The 7,075-nt window shown below is 56.1% G+C and overlaps 1 protein-coding gene across 2 annotated transcripts in view; it reads right to left on the reverse strand.

The window, feature by feature from the left end:
* Positions 1 to 2,196, reverse strand: part of SFMBT1 (Scm like with four mbt domains 1) — a 71,318-nt gene extending 69,122 nt beyond the window's left edge. Inside the window, exon 1 of one of the 2 annotated variants that reach the window (XM_085590662.1) lies at positions 2,068 to 2,196. The gene's annotated coding sequence lies outside the window, so the exon portion shown is untranslated. Of the gene's footprint in view, positions 1 to 979; positions 1,099 to 2,067 lie in introns of those variants that run through there. The other variant, XM_021534057.4, reaches the window with a different exon arrangement.
* Positions 2,197 to 7,075: the final 4,879 nt, after the last annotated feature.

Raw genomic sequence — 7,075 nt, forward strand, 5'->3', positions numbered from 1 at the left:
AAGTTGGCGTCCCGGGGCATCCCCGGCGGCCGGCCGGGCAGTGTCACCGGCGCCCGATTTACGACTTCAGGTGCAGGAGCGGCGGGCAGCGCAGACCGACTCCCCGAGAGACAAAGGCTGCGCGTCGCTCGCCGGAGCGCCGCCGGGCGCGGAGCCGCCGGAGGTGCGGAGCGGCGGCGGCGGGCGCGGCGCGCACACAATGCCCGGCCCCGCGGCAGCGCAGGCCCCGCAGCGCGGGCGGCGGCGCTGCGGGAGAGCCGGCGGCGCGGCCGCGGAGGCGGCGCCCGCCCCTCTCCCCCCACACCCACCCACCCAGCCCGACCGGGAGGCGAGAGCCGCTCGCTGACGGGCCACTTGACGGGGACCGACGCCAGCCGCTGCCCCGGGCGGGACGCGCGCCGCGCCGAGCGGAGCGCGGCCGCGCCCGGCGGGGGTGCGGAGCGGAGCGGCGCGGGGTTTAAAGGTCCCCTTCCACCGCCATTTTGAGGGGGAGGGGGGCGAGCGAGAGGCGCTCGGTGGGCTCGGCCCCCCGCGGGCGCGGGCAGGGACCGGCCCCGCCGGGGCGGCGGCGCGGCGCGCACAAAGTTCCCGCGGGGGCCGGGCGCGTCCCGGGGCGGGCGCGGGGCCGGCCGGGAGGGCAACTTCGGCCGAGCGCGCCGCGGGACGCCGCGGGCCCCTGGCGGGAGCGCGCAGAGTTGCGCGCGGGCAGTTGCGCGGCGGCGCCCGGCCAGCCCCGCGCATCGCTCCTCGGCGCGGCCGAAGGCGCGTCCCCCCCGCGCTGCCGCTGCCGCCTCCCCTCCGCGCTCCGCCTGCCTCTTCCCTCCTCCTCCTCCTCCTGCCTCGCCGCCTTTTTCCCGCATCCAAACTTCGTGAGCCCGGAAAAACCCTCCGGGCCCCGCGCCCCGCCGGCAAAACGCCCCCAACAGCTGCGCCCCGGGCCGCTCCGCCCGCGCGCGGGCGCCGCCGCCGCCCGCCTCACCTGCGGGGAGTTTTTCCAGCCCTGCGCCGCTGCCGGGGCTCGGGCTCCCCGGCGCTCCGCTCACTGCCTCATTCCAATATGGCACGGCCCGCCAGAGCGCATGCGCCCGCCGCCCGCCCGCCTGCCTCCCCCCTCCCGCCCCTCCGCCCTCCCCTCCCCTCACGGCTTTTCGGGCGCTCCGGCTCCCTCCTGCCGCGGGCGCGCCGAGCCCGCCGCCGCCCGCCCGGCCCCGCGGGGCCCGGCCCCGACCCCGCCCCCGCCGCGCTGCCCCGGGCTGCTGCCCCCGGACACCTGCTCCCGCCGCGCCGGGGGCAGCGCGGGCTCGGCCGCCGGTAACGGGACGCGCCGCCGCCGCGACTCTGCCGGGGCGGGGCGGGCGTCCACGCCCTGCCCGGGCGCCGCGAGAAGGGACACGGCCCGGCGGGCGGGCGGTCGGTGCCTGCCGCGGGATGCGCGGTCCCGACTCCATCGCCCCCGCCCCGGCGAGGATTTAGCCCCCTTTCCCCTCGGAGTGAACCGGCACCGTCGGCCGGGGCGCGGGGACCGGCGGTGCCCCCCCCGCGGGGCCGCGCAGCCGGCGGGGCCGCGCCAGCGCCGCAGTTGGCGGGGAGCGGGCGGGCGGCACCGGCCGTGTCGTCCCCCCCACCCAGGGCGGAGACCGGCGCCCCGCGCACTCGCCGCCGCTGCCCGCGGCGCAGCGAAGCGAAAGAAAAAGGAAGCGGGTTGTGCAACACCGCGCTCCTGCCCGTGCGGCGGGGACGGAGGGGCGGAAAGGGAGAGCCCCCCGCCCCGATCCTCACAGCCTTTCCGCACCGAGGCGGCGGCCGACAACGAGCCCGCCGGTCGGCGGGGGACAGCGGGAGCAGAGCGCGAAAAGCTTTTGCGCTCCCCGGGAGCGCATCCGCCCGCCGCCGGCGGCGGCCGGAGACGGCGGCGGGAGCGCTGCGGCCGCGCTCCGCTCCGCTCGCCGCCGGGAGGGACGCGCTCCCGGGCCGCGGGCTCTCGGCCGGCTCGCCCAGCCCGCGGGCACCGGGGCTTGTCCGTGCGTACGTGCCCTCGCGTGGTGCTGGACACCAGTTGCTACCGACCCGAAATGAATGTTCGAGGCGAAGAGCAGGCGGGTGGAATGAGCTTTATGGTTTGTCTCTGGAGCGAAGAAGTGCCAACAAATAAAGAGAGCGGCAGTGCCGGAACGGCGGGGAGGAAGAACGAATGGAACCATGAACTTGCTCATTACGCATCCAGCGGGCAGATCGCTCGCACCGCTCGGCGCGCCGCGGCACCGCGGAGACGCGCCGGGCTCCCATTACTCCTCAGCGATGCGCTGCGATGCCAGGCAGGACGGAGCCGGCCACGCAGCTCCTCTCGCGGGAGAGATGCTGTTCTCCACGAGGATAAGAAACCTCCGTTTCTCACTGGCTTCAAGTAAAAAGGCGAAGACGTTTCCCGTGGCGCTCGGGAAGGAGCACGGCGCGCCCGCCGCCCGGGACAGCGGGGCCCGCGCCCGGCAGGAGCCGCCCCGGGGCTCGCGGCGCTGCCCAAGGACGGCCCCCGCGGGGCTGGAGCGCTTCTTGCCCGCGGTTCCGTTTCCCGGAGCGCCGGCCCGCCCGCTCCCGCTGCCGTTCCCGCCGAGGGGCGGGCGAGGCCCGGGCCCTCCGCTAGAGGGGGGTCTCGCCATGCCGATCCGCAGGCCGCCGAGCGCTCCCGGCCCGGCACGGCGCAATTAACAATTCAAACGAAACCGCTGCCGCACCGCCTAATTGAGCCCCAGCAGACACCGCCCGCATAACCGAGCGCCGCTCCAGGCAGCCCCGGGCCAGCCCCCGTGAGTCCTCCGGAACATCTCCGCGGCCACCGCCAGGCACGGCAGCCACTCCTCCCCTAAGCACAGCCGCTCAGAAACCGAGGACTTGTTCTGCAAAAGCCCCAAACTGGTGTGCAGACAGGAAGAAAACCTCGAAAGTCAGGTATCACAAACTTCACAGGCTGACAAGAGGAAGAAGCACGCCCTTCCAGACTGCTCGGCGGTCCTGGAAATAAGTCTTTGGTATGCACAACTGCATAGAGAAAGAAACGTGACACAACAGTCTGATCCGTGAAACATCTAAACGATCTTCTAGGTCCAGTTAATCGTCAGTCACAGAAGGACAGCTGTTTACAGAACCTTCGCCTGGTCAGCTCCGTGATATTTTGTGTCATCTGTGGTGATTGGGAGGTTAAAAAGGCACGGAAAGGAAGTGGAATTTTGGTGGACCTTCTGGAATGTTAGCAAACTCCTGAAACACGGGGCTAACACCCTGCAAATACACATTTCATCACACGGGGATTAAATCTCCTTATATTCTCTTTGCAGGAATGGCAATTTGTGAGAAACCCAACACCATTTTATTGTCCAGTTTGGAGGATGAGCTAACTAAGCTGCCATCAGACAGCCAAGGTGTCTTACTTTTATCTTCAAGGCTTCTCTAGCATCCACTTTTCTGAAACTAGAAACTTTCTAATTTCCAGTGTAAATGTATTCACTACCAATTTATATCCATTAGGTCTTTACCATTTTGTCCTTTGAATTAAATAACTTTGCTTCTCTGATACTTACCTAAAATGTCCCTATAAATAGCAATTAGATCATCCATTCTCAGTCTTTCTGCTTTGCTTTTAATCTTCTCTCCAAATAGGTTTTCCACTCCTCCGGCGTCCTTTTATGCCTTCTACCCTGTGTGCAGTGTTCTAAACAAGGTCTTAACAACTGCCTTGTACCACGATATTAATATCTCACCTCTTCTGAAAATACCTCACTCAATGCATCCCAGAATACATTAGCATTTTTAAGACCACATTACAGTGGCATCATAGTTATCCTACAACCAATAACGTACCTGGTTTCCTCCTCTTGTAATCTCACATTTGATGAACCTCTGAGCTCACTCACAGTTATTCTAATTAATCTTTAAGTGCATGACTTCTTGTTATTACATTCCAACCCATTTCTGGTACTCCAGGCAATAGATCAATTGTGCTAGAGCAGTTTAAGAGTCTATGCCTTAAAAATATACATCTTGTCCTATTTTTAAGATTTAACATTAAGCCTGCTCAGAGTTTTCTCTTTTTCCAACAGCTCATTCTGCAACCTGTCCACTCTTTTGGCCACATCAGGAAGGTGGCAAATGTTGTCCCTGTAAAGCAGCCTGCTCCTGGGCTTCTCTGAAACATCCTGATTCCAGACTACCCACAAATTCCTCAGTATGTCCCATTTCTTCAACCAAACATATCCCTGGCAACACATAAATCTCCAAGAACCACAATGGTTCACCTGTTTCCCTATGTCCTCTCACTGTTTTGGCACTCGTTTCTGTTTTGATGCAGACTGTGGTAGGCCATTTCTTTTACAAAACTAAACCAGAATGCTTCATGCAAAATAAGACACATGCCTTTTAGGAACCTCCTGATCATTAAAAACTACTTTTCCTTGTTTATGTTAAGTGATTAATGAGAAATTCCAAATTTTCCCTAAAGTGATCCAGTAAGTCACACATATTGTTAGCATCACACCACCTTTTCCTTCAGTTGTTCTCTCGTGTTAGGGAAAACCTGTTTTGAAGCTGAAGTGTTCAAGCTGTGTGAACAGCATTAGATAATCAGTACCCAGGTTCAAGTGCCAGCCAGTTTCTCTGAGCAGGGCTTTCTGCTCCTTTCAGTGAAACATTCAGTTTGCCTTTGTTTTGCTACATTAATTAGCACCACACTCCTATAGACTGCAAGTGCCAAGAAGTCCCTCTGAACTTTTTTTTGTGCACAAGACAGCAGGCTCAAGCTGTACATCCCTGCACTGAGAACGGGACTGGTGTGGGTTTGCAGTTCTGTGCCTGACTCAAATGAAACTCATGGAACAGAGCATTCCCCTTCAGTGAAGTGGAGATAATTAATTTACAGGAACACTGTGTCTGTGGGAGCAAAACTCAGAGAAGAATGCTTTGAGTTACAGATGTATTCACTCAAATTAGTTACAGGTTGGTTAAAATCTTTTGTCCCTACCTATAGGGTAGATTTGGTTGAGTAAAAGCTGTGAGATGTATGAAGAGCATGTATTTGTCTTACTGGAATTACTATTTGCATCTTATATAGGGAATCCAAGAGTGCTTCTGAAATCCTTGGACCCCTTGTGACCTTCACCTGCAATCCAGCTCATTAATGGGGCAGAAGTTGGTATTTTGGAGGAAACAAGGCCCTCACAAGAGCTGCAGGGCAAACCAGCAGTGCCCAGGATGCCCAAAGCTGAGCTGAGACTCAGCCCAGTCAGTCTGACTCTCCACAGAGAGCTGGGCACAGTGGCTTGAACTCACAAATTTTCCATATAGCTACAGGGACTTCCTCAGCAAATGCTGTTGATCTTTAGCTGTTAGCTTTGAACTCCATGTCTTCTTCCAAAATGTACACAATTCTACTGCAGTGTTAAAGAACATTTGCCAAGGGCTCTTTAACCTTCAATGCTCTCCACAGCTTGTACTTCTGGGACAATAACCAGAGACGTGCACTGAAGTATTTGCAGTTGCCATTTCTGTGGCCAGTGGATCAGACTAACTCTAACCCAAAGGACTAACTCTAACCTCCTGTGGGGGACTGAGTGACATCCCTGGACTTCTGCTTTGCTCTTCCTGTTTTCAGACTTTGGTTGGCCTAGAAATGATGGCAGTTTTAGTGCTGGTGAAAGCCTCAGCTGGCAGCAAAGCATTTGTAGATTGGTCTCTGCAGCACAGGACACCCATCTTCTACCTTCTCTCTGTTCAGCTTCTGAGATCTCTTTTATATTTGACTGATTTTTTCACCTGCATTTTTGCTTCTTTCTCATTTCTCCTGACTGCTGTACATCCTATTTTATTATTTCCTATTAGTGTCTATTGTACCTCACTTGGTTGGTTAGGTTCATTTTACCTTTCAGATTAAGTCTCAAAACTATAAAAAGAATAAATTCATGGAAGAAACCTGATATTTAGCAGCCATGGTGCTGTTCATTTTACATATGTAATTTTCCCTTGCCCTTTGTTCAGTCTTTTTAGACTTAGCTTTTCAGAGAGTTTTAATTTCTATTTGTGCAAGAGCTCCCTATATATGAGGTCCAGAATTAGCTGTGTTCCCCAGGCTCATGTCAATAATTAAGATATTAGGATATTTTCCATACTATGAAAATCCTAATGATTTTTAAATATTTAACACAGCTGAAGACTTTGCATGTGTAAGGCACATCACACAGGTCACAACAGAGGGAAAAACTACTCAGGCTAAAGCCTGGGAGAGATGAGGAGAGAAACTATGAGTAATCTTGCAGTTTTCCTAAATTATAGGCAGATGTGCGTGATGCCCTTTCCCCAGCTCACTGTGTACCAAATAGGAAATTACTGCTAACTCTGAAGATCTGTGATACCCAATAAAAATACAAGAAGCTCTATTCCTCCCTAATCTAGTTCCTTCCAGTCCTCACTTTCTTATTTTTGGTAAAAAAAGACCTTTCCCTAGGTCTCTGTGCGTCTCCTGTTGCCTCTGGAAGCTGTGTGAGATGGCACAAGAGAAACACCCCACCCCATAAGAAACAGAGAAACAGTCCCAAAGACAGCCTAACAATGACCTAACAAAAAACCATCACCCAGCTCTGAAGGTAAAGCTGGACTGGGAACACTTCTGTTACTGCTTAAATACATTTCTTTTTTCCCCTGGCATCAAAGAGGACGAGAAAGTTCCAGAGGAGAGAAAGGAATTTTCTGTCACCTTCTTCTAGTACAATTTTTGTAGTAGGCACCTGTATAACTGTCATAGAGGACTGAAATACTGTTTGTGCTTGTGGCAGGCAGAACACATGAAGATTTAGGCACCACTTGCTTTTTCATGTCCCCATGGTTTTATATCTCTGCAGTGTGGGCTGTCCCTGTGTGCCCATTACTGCGATAGAACTAAAGTGGGCTGCAAAACAAGGACAGCCAGGCCCAGGAAATTCAGAATATAAATGAAGCAGAGGGAAAGGAAGTGTGGTCACACAGCTGGGAAAAGCTGAGTATAGGAATACTCCATAAAGAAGATACTGTGAGAATATTCACCTTTAGAGAA

The sequence above is a fragment of the Lonchura striata genome, chromosome 12 (assembly GCF_050655825.1).
Source record: "Lonchura striata isolate lonStrDom1 chromosome 12, ASM5065582v1, whole genome shotgun sequence".
Lineage (NCBI taxonomy): Eukaryota > Metazoa > Chordata > Aves > Passeriformes > Estrildidae > Lonchura > Lonchura striata.